We start from the raw sequence: 16884 nt of genomic DNA, 5'->3' as shown, positions 1-16884 counted from the left end.
GGGATATCAGATGCTTGGGAGAGCGTTATATCAGATGCTTGGGAGAGCGTGATATCAGATGCTTGGGAGAGAGTTATATCAGATGCTTGGGAGAGCGTTATATCAGATGCTTGGGAGAGCGTTATATCAGATGCTTGGGAGAGCGTGATATCAGATGCTTGGGAGAGAGTTATATCAGATGCTTGGGAGAGAGTTATATCAGATGCTTGGGAGAGTTATATCAGATGCTTGGGAGAGTTATATCAGATGCTTGGGAGAGTTATATCAGATGCTTGGGAGAGCGTTATATCAGATGCTTGGGAGAGCGTGATATCAGATGCTTGGGAGAGCGTTATATCAGATGCTTGGGAGAGCGTTATATCAGATGCTTGGGAGAGCGTTATATCAGATGCTTGGGAGAGCGTGATATCAGATGCTTTGGAGAGAGTTATATCAGATGCTTGGGAGAGAGGGATATCAGATGCTTGGGAGAGAGTTATATCAGATGCTTGGGAGAGAGTGATATCAGATGCTTGGGAGAGCGTTATATCAGATGCTTGGGAGAGTTATATCAGATGCTTGGGAGAGCGTGATATCAGATGCTTGGGAGAGCGTGATATCAGATGCTTGGGAGAGCGTGATATCAGATGCTTGGGAGAGAGTGATATCAGATGCTTGGGAGAGTTATATCAGATGCTTGGGAGAGCGTTATATCAGATGCTTGGGAGAGCGTGATATCAGATGCTTGGGAGAGCGTTATATCAGATGCTTGGGAGAGCGTTATATCAGATGCTTGGTAGAGCGTTATATCAGATGCTTGGGAGAGTTATATCAGATGCTTGGGAGAGAGTTATATCAGATGCTTGGGAGAGCGTTATATCAGATGCTTGGGAGAGCGTTATATCAGATGCTTGGGAGAGCGTTATATCAGATGCTTGGGAGAGCGTAATATCAGATGCTTGGGAGAGCGTGATATCAGATGCTTGGGAGAGCGTTATATCAGATGCTTGGGAGAGCGTGATATCAGATGCTTGGGAGAGCGTTATATCAGATGCTTGGGAGAGCGTTATATCAGATGCTTGGGAGAGTTATATCAGATGCTTGGGAGAGTTATATCAGATGCTTGGGAGAGCGGGATATCAGATGCTTGGGAGAGAGTTATATCAGATGCTTGGGAGAGCGTTATATCAGATGCTTGGGAGAGTTATATCAGATGCTTGGGAGAGCGTGATATCAGATGCTTGGGAGAGCGTTATATCAGATGCTTGGGAGAGCGTGATATCAGATGCTTGGGAGAGTGATATCTGATGCTTGGGAGAGTGATATCAGATGCTTGGGAGAGCGTTATATCAGATGCTTGGGAGAGCGGAATATCAGATTCTTGGTAGAGAGGGATATCAGATGCTTGGGAGAGCGTGATATCAGATGCTTGGTAGAGCGTTCTATCAGATGCTTGGGAGAGCGTTATATCAGATGCTTGGGAGAGCGTTATATCAGATGCTTGGGAGAGCGTTATATCAGATGCTTGGGAGAGAGTTATATCAGATGCTTGGGAGAGCGTGATATCAGATGCTTTGGAGAGTTATATCAGATGCTTGGGAGAGCGGGATATCAGATGCTTGGGAGAGCGTTATATCAGATGCTTGGGAGAGAGTTATATCAGATGCTTGGGAGAGAGTTATATCAGATGCTTGGGAGAGAGTGATATCAGATGCTTGGGAGAGCGTTATATCAGATGCTTGGGAGAGCGTGATATCAGATGCTTGGGAGAGCGTGATATCAGATGCTTTGGAGAGTTATATCAGATGCTTGGGAGAGCGGGATATCAGATGCTTGGGAGAGCGTTATATCAGATGCTTGGGAGAGAGTTATATCAGATGCTTGGGAGAGAGTTATATCAGATGCTTGGGAGAGAGTGATATCAGATGCTTGGGAGAGCGTGATATCAGATGCTTGGGAGAGCGTTATATCAGATGCTAGGGAGAGAGTTATATCAGATGCTTGGGAGAGTTCTATCAGATGCTTGGGAGAGCGTTATATCAGATGCTTGGGAGAGCGGGATATCAGATGCTTGGGAGAGAGTGATATCAGATGCTTGGGAGAGCGTGATATCAGATGCTTGGGAGAGAGTTATATCAGATGCTTGGTAGAGCGTTATATCAGATGCTTGGGAGAGAGTTATATCAGATGCTTGGGAGAGAGTTATATCAGATGCTTGGGAAAGAGTTATATCAGATGCTTGGGAGAGCGTGATATCAGATGCTTGGGAGAGTGATATCTGATGCTTGGGAGAGTGATATCAGATGCTTGGGAGAGCGTTATATCAGATGCTTGGGAGAGCGGAATATCAGATTCTTGGTAGAGAGTGATATCAGATGCTTGGTAGAGCGTTCTATCAAATGCTTGGGAGAGCGTTATATCAGATGCTTGGGAGAGCGTTATATCAGATGCTTGGGAGAGCGTTATATCAGATGCTTGGGAGAGAGTTATATCAGATGCTTGGGAGAGCGTGATATCAGATGCTTTGGAGAGTTATATCAGATGCTTGGGAGAGCGGGATATCAGATGCTTGGGAGAGCGTTATATCAGATGCTTGGGAGAGAGTTATATCAGATGCTTGGGAGAGAGTTATATCAGATGCTTGGGAGAGAGTGATATCAGATGCTTGGGAGAGCGTTATATCAGATGCTTGGGAGAGCGTGATATCAGATGCTTGGGAGAGAGTGATATCAGATGCTTGGGAGAGAGTTATATCAGATGCTTGGGAGAGTTATATCAGATGCTTGGGAGAGAGTTATATCAGATGCTTGGGAGAGCGTTATATCAGATGCTTGGGAGAGAGTTATATCAGATGCTTGGGAGAGTTATATCAGATGCTTGGGAGAGAGTGATATCAGATGCTTGGGAGAGCGTTATATCAGATGCTTGGGAGAGAGTGATATCAGATGCTTGGGAGAGCGTGATATCAGATGCTTGGGAGAGAGTTATATCAGATGCTTGGGAGAGAGTTATATCAGATGCTTGGGAGAGCGTTATATCAGATGCTTGGGAGAGAGTTATATCAGATGCTTGGGAGAGAGTGATATCAGATGCTTGGGAGAGAGTGATATCAGATGCTTGGGAGAGCGTTATATCAGATGCTTGGGAGAGCGTTATATCAGATGTTTGGGAGAGCGTGATATCAGATGCTTGGGAGAGCGTTATATCAGATGCTTGGGAGAGAGTCATATCAGATGCTTGGGAGAGAGTGATATCAGATGCTTGGGAGAGCGTGATATCAGATGCTTGGGAGAGAGTGATATCAGATGCTTGGGAGAGAGTGATATCAGATGCTTGGGAGAGCGTGATATCAGATGCTTGGGAGAGAGTGATATCAGATGCTTGGGAGAGTTATATCAGATGCTTGGGAGAGCGTTCTATCAGATGCTTGGGAGAGTTATATCAGATGCTTGGGAGAGCGTTCTATCAGATGCTTGGGAGAGAGTTATATCAGATGCTTGGGAGAGCGTTATATCAGATGCTTGGGAGAGAGTTATATCAGATGCTTGGGAGAGCGTGATATCAGATGCTTGGGAGAGAGTGATATCAGATGCTTGGGAGAGCGTTATATCAGATGCTAGGGAGAGAGTTATATCAGATGCTTGGGAGAGTTCTATCAGATGCTTGGGAGAGCGTTATATCAGATGCTTGGGAGAGCGGGATATCAGATGCTTGGGAGAGAGTGATATCAGATGCTTGGGAGAGCGTGATATCAGATGCTTGGGAGAGAGTTATATCAGATGCTTGGTAGAGCGTTCTATCAGATGCTTGGGAGAGCGTTATATCAGATGCTTGGGAGAGCGTGATATCAGATGCTTGGGAGAGTTATATCAGATGCTTGGGAGAGCGTTATATCAGATGCTTGGGAGAGCGTTCTATCAGATGCTTGGGAGAGTGATATCAGATGCTTGGGAGAGTGGAATTTCAGATGCTTGGGAGAGAGTTATATCAGATGCTTGGGAGAGTTATATCAGATGCTTGGGAGAGCGTTATATCAGATGCTTGGGAGAGTGGAATTTCAGATGCTTGGGAGAGCGTTATATCAGATGCTTGGGAGAGCGTTCTATCAGATGCTTGGGAGAGCATTCTATCAGATGCTTGGGAGAGCGTTATATCAGATGCTTGGGAGAGCGTTCTATCAGATGCTTGGGAGAGCGTGATATCAGATGCTTGGGAGAGCGTTCTATCAGATGCTTGGGAGAGCGTTATATCAGATGCTTGGGAGAGCATTCTATCAGATGCTTGGGAGAGCGTTATATCAGATGCTTGGGAGAGAGTTATATCAGATGATTGGGAGAGTTATATCAGATGCTTGGGAGAGCGTTATATCAGATGCTTGGGAGAGAGTTATATCAGATGCTTGGGAGAGCGTGATATCAGATGCTTTGGAGAGTTATATCAGATGCTTGGGAGAGCGGGATATCAGATGCTTGGGAGAGCGTTATATCAGATGCTTGGGAGAGAGTTATATCAGATGCTTGGGAGAGAGTTATATCAGATGCTTGGGAGAGAGTGATATCAGATGCTTGGGAGAGCGTTATATCAGATGCTTGGGAGAGCGTGATATCAGATGCTTGGGAGAGAGGGATATCAGATGCTTGGGAGAGCGTTATATCAGATGCTTGGGAGAGAGTTATATCAGATGCTTGGGAGAGTTATATCAGATGCTTGGGAGAGAGTTATATCAGATGCTTGGGAGAGCGTTATATCAGATGCTTGGGAGAGAGTTATATCAGATGCTTGGGAGAGTTATATCAGATGCTTGGGAGAGAGTGATATCAGATGCTTGGGAGAGCGTTATATCAGATGCTTGGGAGAGAGTGATATCAGATGCTTGGGAGAGCGTGATATCAGATGCTTGGGAGAGAGTTATATCAGATGCTTGGGAGAGAGTTATATCAGATGCTTGGGAGAGCGTTATATCAGATGCTTGGGAGAGAGTTATATCAGATGCTTGGGAGAGAGTGATATCAGATGCTTGGGAGAGAGTGATATCAGATGCTTGGGAGAGCGTTATATCAGATGCTTGGGAGAGCGTTATATCAGATGTTTGGGAGAGCGTGATATCAGATGCTTGGGAGAGCGTTATATCAGATGCTTGGGAGAGAGTCATATCAGATGCTTGGGAGAGAGTGATATCAGATGCTTGGGAGAGCGTGATATCAGATGCTTGGGAGAGAGTGATATCAGATGCTTGGGAGAGTTATATCAGATGCTTGGGAGAGCGTTCTATCAGATGCTTGGGAGAGAGTGATATCAGATGCTTGGGAGAGAGTTATATCAGATGCTTGGGAGAGCGTTATATCAGATGCTTGGGAGAGAGTTATATCAGATGCTTGGGAGAGCGTGATATCAGATGCTTGGGAGAGCGTGATATCAGATGCTTGGGAGAGTTATATCAGATGCTTGGGAGAGCGTTATATCAGATGCTAGGGAGAGAGTTATATCAGATGCTTGGGAGAGTTCTATCAGATGCTTGGGAGAGCGTTATATCAGATGCTTGGGAGAGCGGGATATCAGATGCTTGGGAGAGAGTGATATCAGATGCTTGGGAGAGCGTGATATCAGATGCTTGGGAGAGCGTTCTATCAGATGCTTGGGAGAGCGTTATATCAGATGCTTGGGAGAGCGTGATATCAGATGCTTGGGAGAGTTATATCAGATGCTTGGGAGAGCGTTATATCAGATGCTTGGGAGAGCGTTCTATCAGATGCTTGGGAGAGTGATATCAGATGCTTGGGAGAGTGGAATTTCAGATGCTTGGGAGAGAGTTATATCAGATGCTTGGGAGAGCGTGATATCAGATGCTTGGGAGAGTTATATCAGATGCTTGGGAGAGCGTTATATCAGATGCTTGGGAGAGTGGAATTTCAGATGCTTGGGAGAGCGTTATATCAGATGCTTGGGAGAGCGTTCTATCAGATGCTTGGGAGAGCATTCTATCAGATGCTTGGGAGAGCGTTATATCAGATGCTTGGGAGAGCGTTCTATCAGATGCTTGGGAGAGCGTGATATCAGATGCTTGGGAGAGCGTTCTATCAGATGCTTGGGAGAGCGTTATATCAGATGCTTGGGAGAGCATTCTATCAGATGCTTGGGAGAGCGTTATATCAGATGCTTGGGAGAGCGTGATATCAGATGCTTGGGAGAGCGTTCTATCAGATGCTTGGGAGAGTGATATCAGATGCTTGGGAGAGCGGGATATCAGATGCTTGGGAGAGTGGAATTTCAGATGCTTGGGAGAGTGATATCAGATGCTTGGGAGAGCGGGATATCAGATGCTTGGGAGAGTGGAATTTCAGATGCTTGGCTTCTAAACATAATAAAGAGAGGTTATGTTTTTCTTCAGTAGCGGCACCACCTTATTCACACCCAGCTGCAGGTATGGCACCACCTTATTCACACCCAGCGGCAGGAGCGGCACCACCTTATTCACACCCAGCGGCAGGAGCGGCACCACCTTATTCACACCCAGCAGCAGGACCGGCACCACCTTATTCACACCCAGCAGCAGGAGCGGCACCACCTTATTCACACCCAGCGGCAGGAGCGGCACCACCTTATTCACACCCAGCGGCAGGAGCGGCACCACCTTATTCACACCCAGCGGCAGGACCGACACCACCTTATTCACACCCAGCAGCAGGACCGACACCACCTTTTTCACACCCAGCGGCAGGATCGGCACCACCTTATTCACACCCAGCGGCAGGACCGACACCACCTTATTCACACCCAGCGGCAGGACCGACACCACCTTATTCACACCCAGCGGCAGGACCGGCACCACCTTTTTCACACCCAGCAGCAGGACCGACACCACCTTATTCACACCCAGCAGCAGGTATGGCACCACTTTATTCACACCCAGCGGCAGGACCGGCACCACCTTATTCACACCCAGCGGCAGGAGCGGCACCACCTTATTCACACCCAGCGGCAGGAGCGCCCCCAATCTCTAACTACAACGGAAGGCGGAGCAACAGATGAAGATGATAGTGGTTCTCAGCATATAAAGTAGCAGCTCATAGATAACAATCAAGTATAAGAGTTGAATAGAGTAGCGGCACTCACCCGGCCTTCTCTTCAGGCTTTATTGTAGTATAACTACCATAAAAGTCATGCTGAATAACAAACAGGTGACTGAGGACAAACAGCCACGGCGTGCACTTGCGCACAAAACATCTCATCTGTTAGTTCATAATTTTTTTAATTTTATGTATGTGGTGTCCCATCATGGTGGTTCTTTTTCTTTTCTTTTTGTGTTTTATACACCCGTCCAAAAAGTTCTTTCGTCAGGTTAAGTAATGCTGGAGTATTTAGAAGTTATTTTATTGTCCACCACTAGATGTCAGTATTGTACATGTCTGAGTATTGCACAGCCAAAGTTACTAATGGGTTACTGTTTTTTCTCTTGTACCACATGGATCTGTGAAGCAATGGGAATATTTTCTCTTCTCTTCTCCTATCCTATCTCTCTTTTTTTTTTTTTTTTTTTTTTTTTTTTAAATTTAATATTTTTATTTTGCCACAAAAAAAAAGAAAAAAAAACCGCGACAGAAAAAACTACATAGGTACATAGTAAAACAGGCAGGAGGGCAATATACTCTCCTACCCTACCAGGGAATCGAACATGTTAGTAAAGCTCCACATGATCAGATATAAATCTCATAACAGTACATAACACTACCATGGCTAGCAAAATATAAAAAAAGTATCTATAAATACAGCATAATATACCATATAAAAGAACCCAAGGTGCTGCAGTGCAAACGTACAAACAAGTCCTTGACTCATTATAAACACCCATATAAACCTCCAACAGGACATACCAAAAAAAAAAAAAAAAAGAAAAAACCCATCCAAACGTGCCATATTGAATGAACTACATGGGAGCACCTTCCCTGGCACAGACCCAACGCCAGACCCAACATTACTAATATATTTACAATAAAAGTACCACAAAAACCACTCAAACCTCAAACCCCCCCCCCCCACCCCCAACTGAGCCGGCGGACCACGGGGGAAAAGGAAAAAAAAAAAAAAATCATCAAAACCAATTAAAATATAAAAAGTGAAATGACGGAGTGCAGAACCAAGTAAGACCTTAAATGCCCATCTATATGGTCACCCATCCCACCCAACGACGCCTAAATATGGCATCTCCTTTTCTACCCCGTTTCTTAAACCAAACTTCCTCATATTTATTTATCAGTTCAGTAAGATTAGTCCATTCCTTAACGGAGGGTGCCAGGGCCGCACCCCAGTTACGCAGTATCACTAACCTCGCCAGAAACAAGCACACACCTACAACAGTTCTATACTTGGTCTCTGTCACCTGCCCCAAGTCCCCGAGGATCGCAAGAATGGGGAGAAAGGGCAGCGAGTAATTCAGACTCCCCTGCAGAACTCCAAAAACATCCTCCCAATATCGTACTATCTTCGGGCAACTCCAAAAAACATGAGCCAAATCCGCATCCCCCAGTCCACAACGGGAACATTTAGAATCCTCCCTTATCCTCATATTCCAGAGAGAGAGGGGAGAGTAATAACTCCTTTGAATAATTCTAAACTGGGTCACTTTATGTGACTCTGCCAAAGAGACCAGGCTCATACCCTCCAATATATCTTGCCACGAGGAGTTCTCAATAGGACCCCAGTCCCTTTCCCATCTTTCTCTAGCTTTCACCGCCACCAGCTGCGTGTCACTCGAGCCTAACAACCTATAGATAAAGGAAATCCCCTTCTTAATAATGCCCATATTTTGAAGAGTCATAATCACTCTATTACGCGTGCCCACCCATAATTCTGTGGCTACAGTGCTCCTTGCTGCGTGTCTTAACTGGTAATAAAAAAAATTGTGTTTATCCGTTAACAAAAATTCCTTACATAAGTCCCCAAATTCTCTGATAATTCCTTTATTAAACAACTGTGATACATACACTAAACCCCTAGTGATCCAGAACTGCTTATTAACCAATTTATCAAATTCTGGCAATTTCCTATTACCCCATAAGGGGGTCTGATCCAAATGCCCATATACCCCAAAACGAACTTTTACCGTTTCCCATACCTTATGTATTAAGTGAGATATTGTGAAATTATTATTGGCATCCCCCAGTGCTCCTGATTCAACTAATTCAAAAATATTACTCCTATTGTGTTCACGCATCAGACAAAATAAAACTGGATCAAGTGGCCCACGTACCATCCGAGCTAAGTGAGTTGCAAGAAAATATAGCCTAAAATTAGGCAAAGAAAATCCGCCACGTGCAGACTGAGCACTAAAAATGTTATATTTAATTCGGACTCGTTTCCTCCCCCAGATCAAACCACCCAACAAGACCTCAAGTTTTTTTAACCAATTATTACTTATCCAAACTGGAGAAGCCGGAAAAAAAAACAAGATCTGGGGGAGGATAACCATTCTAATGATGGCAATACGATCTGCCATTCCAATTGGGAGTTTCTTCCATATATTAATCTGGCTCTTTAGACCCTGGAGAAGGGGATATAAGTTCACTCTGCCGTACGCTTTACAATCTGCCGTGACTCTAATTCCCAAATATTCCATTGAGTCAGATCTACGTAAAATATGTAAGGACTCTATTGGAATGACAATTTCCTCATCTAACGGAAGGAGTGAAGATTTACTCCAATTTACTCGAAGGCCAGAGAGTTTTTCATAATAGCTGAGAGAGTTAATTATTTCAGGAATCGCTTTAACCGGATCCGTTACAAACAATAGCACATCATCTGCGTAGAGCAATATTTTGTTATTCTGCCCTCCTGGGCCATACCCACTAAATCCCGGATGCCGTCGTGCCCACACCGCTAGAGGCTCAATATACAAAGCAAATAAAAGCGGGGAGAGCGGACAGCCCTGCCGTGTTCCTCTACTCAGGGGGAAGGGGCAGGAGATGGAATCATTAACACGAATTCTGGCAATCGGGAGGTTATACAGGACCTTAACAGAATTCGCAAACTGCAGACCCAGACCCATTTTATCGATTATGCACCAAAGGAAATCCCACTCTACCCTGTCGAACGCCTTTGTGGCGTCCAAAGACAGGATAGAGCGGGATCCCGGAACACTATACTGAATATTAGCAAAAACTCGTATCAGGTTGTCATGAACTGTACGTCCTGGAATAAACCCCCCCTGTTCCTCCCCTACCAGGTCCTTTATTACCCTACCCAATCTCCCAGCCATAACCTTCGCGAAAATTTTCACGTCGGTATTAAGCAAAGAGATGGGGCGGTACGAATCCAACTCATTCGGGGCCTTGTCTTTTTTCTTAATCAAAATTATATGAGCCTCCCTCATAGACTGCGGCAAAATCCCCCGCTCACAGGATTCATTCAGAACCTCCCTCAGCATGGGCAGAACGGCATCCGAGAAATTTCTATATACCTGAAATGGGAGACCATCCCCACCAGGAGAAGAGTTTCCCGAGAAGGACTTAAGAGCCTCCTCAATCTCCTGCAGGGAAATTTCTTGATTAAGCACACTTCTTTTTCCTTCTGGAAGGATCGGGAGACCCAATGAGTCCAAAAAGGAATCCATCTCCTCCACAGTTGCTCCACCCTCAGAACTATAAAGCTTCTGAAAATAATTAACAAACTCCAACTCAATAAGTTGCTTTTCATAAATGGGACCACCATCCATCCCCTTTAGCACCCTAATCTCCGGCCTACTGTGTTGACCCCGAAGTACTCTAGCTAATATTTTATTAGGCTTCCCACCTCCCGTATATTTATTCTGACCACTAAAGAAGGCTTTATGTTGCGCTTTTTCTTTCAAGAACATTTCATATTCCTTATGGGCCTGCTTCAACCTCTCCCATTCCACCTGCGACTTCCCCTGACCATACCCCCGGGATGCCATTTCAATTTCTTGACTTAGTTCAGCTTCCTTCCGGGCAAAGATCTTTTTCTTATACGAAATATGCTTAAGGAGGATGCCCCGGAGAAATGCCTTCAGGGTATCCCAGACTATTAATAAATCAGCGGATCCCTTATTAATGGACCAAAATTCTTTTATGTCTTTCATAATATTCTCGTCCATGTTCAGAATCGTAAGCCAATAAGGATTAATTCTGAACACGGAGGAGCGCTCCTTCTTCCCTGCACCCTGTACACGTATTAGCAAAGGAGTATGGTCAGAGACAGTCTTAGGCTCGATCTTAATACACTTTATATTTTTCATCGCGGAGTGATTACAAAGCACTAAATCAATTCTCGATGCTGCGTTATGAGACGTGCTATAGCACGTAAAAGCTACTCTCTCAGGATTCAGTCTACGCCAGGCATCTATCCACCCCATTTCCAAACAAATTCTATTTAGCGGAGTAATACCGGGGCGTACACTCAGTCCCGAAGATCTTCTGTCTAAATCCCTGTCCATCACACAGTTAAAATCACCCAGAATATATAGATCCTCATATTGTTTGTTCTTAATAAAACGGGTCAGTGTGACTAGAACTTCATCATTATAAGGGGGGGGGGGATGTAAACACAGGCCAAAATAGTATCAACACCCTCCAAAATCACGTGTAGAAAGATAAATCTACCTCTTACATCCTTCTTAACCTCTTTTACCTGCATACTAATCCGGTTGTGGACTAATACAGAAATACCAGAGGAATAAGCAGAACAGGTCGAATGGAACTCCACCTGTGCCCAAGTTCTTCTAAGGTACACCAGAGTCTCAGGAGTACAGTGGGTCTCAATTAATACTACTACTGCCGGGAGATGCTTATTAATTACATCAGATATTATCACCCGCTTCAGCCTGTCCGCCATCCCCCTGACATTCCAGACAAGGAACTTCACATCAGACATTCAACAAAAAGAGAAAAAAAAAAAAAAAAAAACCCGTGGTCCACCAAGCCCTTCCACCCCCCCTCCCCATTCCCACCCCGACCCCCATGACCCCCCCAACCCTATCCCCCCCTCAACTGTGGTGCATGTCTTCATGCACTACCCTACTCAAGGCTGCGCAACGCTCCCCCCCCGCTCCCTTACATAATTCATTTTCAGATTCATGACTAAAAAACTGCCCCATTGCTAACCCAGTAGTGATTAAATCCCGATACCTTCACCGTCCAACCACTTACTAATTTCGTCCGCATTCTCAAAAAATCTAACCACATTGTTATAAACTATTCGTAATTTTGCCGGGAATAGTAACGAAAAGGAAATCCCCGCTCTGGCCAACCGCCTCTTTACTTCTCTGAAAGAGCTCCTTTTAATCTGAGTCTCTCTAGAGTAGTCTGGAAAAAAGGATATCCTTACACCATTATATTGAATTTCTCCGAGTTCTCTAGTTTTCCTCAGAATGAGATCCCGGTCGCTAGAACACAAGACCTTGACAATCAACGTTCTAGGATTACCACCGACCGGGGGTCGCCTAGTAGGAATACGGTGCGCCCTCTCTAAGCCGAACAATTGGGAAAGAGGCGGCTGACCAAAGGTCTCCATCAGCCACTCACGGCAAAACTTAATGGGATCCTCTCCCTCCACCCCCTCCCCCAGGCCAATAATGCGGATATTTCCGCGGCGGGTACGATCCTCTATATCTGTTAGTTTGTTACGTATCTGAACATTTTCTTTTTTTAACTCCTTCATCTCTTTAGACATATGCTGGGTATTTTCTAGTAACACTGGTAGCTCCTTTTCAATTACGCTCATGCGATCACGCATATTCTGAAAGTCTTGTCTAATCAGAAGAATATCTGTGGACACTGATCCCACTTGCGTAGATAAATCAGCTACCGCCTTATTGCATTTTACGATCTCAGCTAGGATCTCCTCCAAACCCACCGGAGGGGATGGAGGAGTCCCCCCAAAAGAATCACGATCTCCACCCTCTGCCTCAATTGCTGCCAAACCTGATCCCGCCACCTGAGCGAATGAGGGGGAGGGAGCAGGGGTGCGAGCAACCGAAGGAGCCGGAGACTGCATATACTTATCAATCTTAGGGGAAGGAGACAGTTCTCTATTCGGGCCGCTGCCCGCTATCTTGCGGGTGTTTACCTTGGGAGGCTTTTTGCTGTTCATAGTTTATCTAACCCAAACCTCTTTATAGCATACAATAAAAGTGGATTGAGAAACAACACACAAAATGTAAGTTCAGAGAAAGAGAAGTCCAACGAGCCTGTCCACGCTTCAGAGGCTAAACGGCAGCTTTCCTCATCTTCTCTCCTGTGTGCCTTCTCTGATTGTGAATTCACAAGGAAATCCTCTCACTTTCAGCAGAGCAGAAGCTGTCCAGCTGACTGTAGGGGAGACATAGTCATATAAACATATATATATGCGCAAAGTGTAAGCGTTCCATCAGGCCCTAAGCTTGTCCGCCATGTATTAGGAAGACAATACTATGGCCATGAAATCCTCCATTTCAGTATCAGCTCTTTCGCCAGATTACTTCTTAGTGCCAAAAGTCATCTTAAACAGAAAGTCAGTGCCAGGTCGAACAATTCACTCACCCCGCCTTTATCTTTAGCGATTCGCCCCCTAAGTCACAGTGAATCCCCACATACAGGAGGAGATGGCCGCGACTTCACGGCACAACCTGGAGCCCGACTCCTTAGCATACAACGCACCCCCAGTAGCATAGTATGACCGGCATGGCCCGCCGCCTCCTCCGCAATCAGCTGCCAGCTAAATATGTGTCTCCAGCCTCACGTGGTATGGGAGGCGGAGGATCGCGCTCCCGGCTACGCCGCCTCCATCCCCACGCCACTGCTCGTCCACCGCCTGCTCGGCACCCATACATACGCCAAGCGCCCTCCGGAGCGACAGGCCACCACACGACCTCCATCCCTCGGAACCCAGCAATAGGCGTGTAGGTCCGGTTCTTCCCACCTCCTCTTACACTAGGGGAGGCATCCTAGACGGGACAAGGCATCAGAATTTCCCGGCGGTTAGCAAGGCAGCATCAGGTCCTCCGGGAGCGAGGAGAAGGAACGGTGCGTGCGGCTACTCCGTCATGCCGCTAGCCACACCCCCCTCATTCCAATCCAGCATCCTATCTCTCTTTACTTCTGCATGCACACTCCTCACCCACTCACAGCACACTTTAGATATGCTGGGGATAGGAAGTCACATGAGTAGAGGAAGTGTAGCTCAGTCTAGTTGGGTTCCTGTGCAGAGAGGACACAAGACAGGACAGTCCCTGATGCAGTCAGGGACAGCAGAACCAGTCCAGAGAGGCTTTTGTAGCTAGACTCTGCAGAGACAGGATGCAATTTACAGTTTCTCCTCAGTTTACTCTACACAACACTATGCAGTGTTAAACTCTTACAGGAGAGGACAAGTCAGAGATCATCTCAACCCAAGCCGTGGACTGGGAGAGTCACAGAGCAGGACAGTATCCACAGACAGCAGTAAGCTAGGAACTGATCCGGACAGAGCAAAGTTGCTAAGAGCCTAGGAGCTCTATCTCACAGCGCGATTGTCAGCAGGAAATCCTCAGCATTTCACTCATCCCAGGTAACAAGACCTGGGTCTTGTGTCACCCTCATCGGACAGGTCACCCGACACTGGTGAGCATTATGTGGTGCGAAGACCCAAAGATCAATACACGGGCACAGGTATTCTCTTCTTCTTCTACCTCATCCTCCAACATCCCGGCAGAGCACAGTACTACTTGGGTTGAGACATCCTCCTCTCTGCTCCTCTGATTCTTTGTATCCTTCAACACTGTACTCCTCGCTATACTCCTCTTACAGAACTGGATCATGTACTACCAAGTGTATTATCAAGTGTTTTATCAAGAGAAATGTATCCTGTCAAGGCACAGCTGTATGCTCTGCTGTACACTAGAACTTTCCGAGTAAACCAGAGATTATTTATGATAAAGAGACTCTGTGATTCTTCGCCCCGCACCGGCACAGTGTACACTACATACTTGGGACATTTCCCCTTTCTGTGGGTGGCAGTTCCGATAGTCTGGGAGGATCACTACACCACTCTGGCCCACCGTAATAACAACCCAAGGGACCCCGCAGGACACTGACCACAGGGGAACAAGGCCCTTTAAAATAAAAGCAGGTGTGCCACCATACCTGTGTGCCCAACCGTCTCTGGCGTCACTACATAACACCCTAGGGTCCGGTTACATCTCGGCCAACCACCACTGGAGTGGCATCACACCTTATCATGTAGCAAGTGAGCGGCCGTTCCTCTGCCATAGCACCGCGGGGGCATGTAACATTTATACTACAATAAAGCCTGAAGAGAAGACTGGGTGAGTGCCGCTACTCTATTCCCTCGAACCAGTACCATTCAAGGACAGGTGATCAGGAGTAAACTCTCCCGTTTTTCTAGTTCCAAAACCTTCGGAGAAATGGAGAGTGATCATTGACTGAAAGGGGTTGTCCAGCAAAAATCTTTTTCTTTCAAATCAAGTGGTGTCAGAAAGTTATATAAATTTTTAATTTACCTCTATTAAAAAATCTCAAGTCTTCCCAAACTTATCAGCTGCTGTATGTCCCGCAGGAAGTGGTGTTTTATTTACATTCAGACACAGTGCTCTCTGCTGACATCTCTGTCCGAAACAGGAACTCTCTAGAGAAGGAGAGGCTTTCTATGGGAATCCCCATAGAAAACTTCTCCTGCTCTGGACAGTTCCTGTTTCATTGTATACCTGTGGTGATGAAGGTAGTGATAAAGTTTTGCCACTAGATGTCGCTATTATAGATGTGTATATTCAGATGCTGCACGGCTGAAGTATGTAAAGGGTTATTGTTTATTTGTGTGTCACATGGATCTGTGAACCTATGGGAATCTGTCCTTCTCTCCCATCACCTCTCTCTTTACTTCTTCTGTTGCACTCTTCACCCACTCACAGCGCACCTTAGATACAAAGAAGTAAGTCACATGGGTGTGGGAGGTGCGTGGTTCTTTCGTGTTGGACATTGTAGAGGAAGGACACAGGCTAGACAGCTCTCTACAGTGCCCCTCTCTGGGCCCCGGCCCTCTGCCAGGTCCCCTACCCTAATCAGTCTCAGTCAGATCCCTGTATGGGTAGGACGCAAGACAGAACACAGCTAACAGTTTTCTTCTCAGTAACGCTACACAACACTATGCAGTGTTAAACCCTTTACAGGAGAGGACAAGTCAGAGACAACTCCAACCCACGCCGAGGACTAGGAGAGTCACAGTGCAGGACAGTATCCACAGACAGCAGTAAGTTAGGAACTGATCTCTATCTCGCAGCGCGGTTGTCAGCAGAGAACCCTCAGCATTCAGCTCATCCCAGGTAATAAGGTCTGGGCCCTGTGTCACCCTCTAGGACGGTTCAGCCAAATCTAGTAGGCATTAGGTGGTGTGAAGACCCAAAGGTCAATACACGGGCACAAGTATTCTCTTCTTCTTCTCAGTATTCTTCCACCTCATCCTCCATCATCCCAGCAGAGCACAGTATTATTTGGGTTGGGTCTCTCACAACATCCTCCTCTCTGCTCCTCTGATTCTTTGTCTCTCAGCACCCAGCGGGGGAAGCTGGAGGGGTTCTGCCTTCCATAATAATGAAGGGAATCCCCTCTGTAAATGGGTGTTCCCTGCAGCAGCAAGCGGCTGTTTGAACTTCCCAGGACACCCTTCCTTCTCTCAGCTGTGGGGAGCCCCCTGTAAAGGATCGGGGGTTCCTGTTAGAATGATAGGAGTCCCTGCTCCTTTACAGTAGTGGTTAAAGATGTGCTAGTCCTTACACTCTGTGCAGGGCTAGGACAAGGAGTTTTGGTGCCCTAGGCAGAGAAGGCAAATGACTAACACCCCCCACCCCGCCTTTGAACCCAGTGTTATCAGAATCGGTGCTCCCCACACAGTATAATGCCCTGAAAGTGCCCGCACACTGTA

This window comes from Dendropsophus ebraccatus, chromosome 1 (genome assembly GCF_027789765.1).
Source record: "Dendropsophus ebraccatus isolate aDenEbr1 chromosome 1, aDenEbr1.pat, whole genome shotgun sequence".
Taxonomy (NCBI): Eukaryota; Metazoa; Chordata; class Amphibia; order Anura; family Hylidae; genus Dendropsophus; species Dendropsophus ebraccatus.
This window is presented reverse-complemented; position numbering follows the sequence as displayed.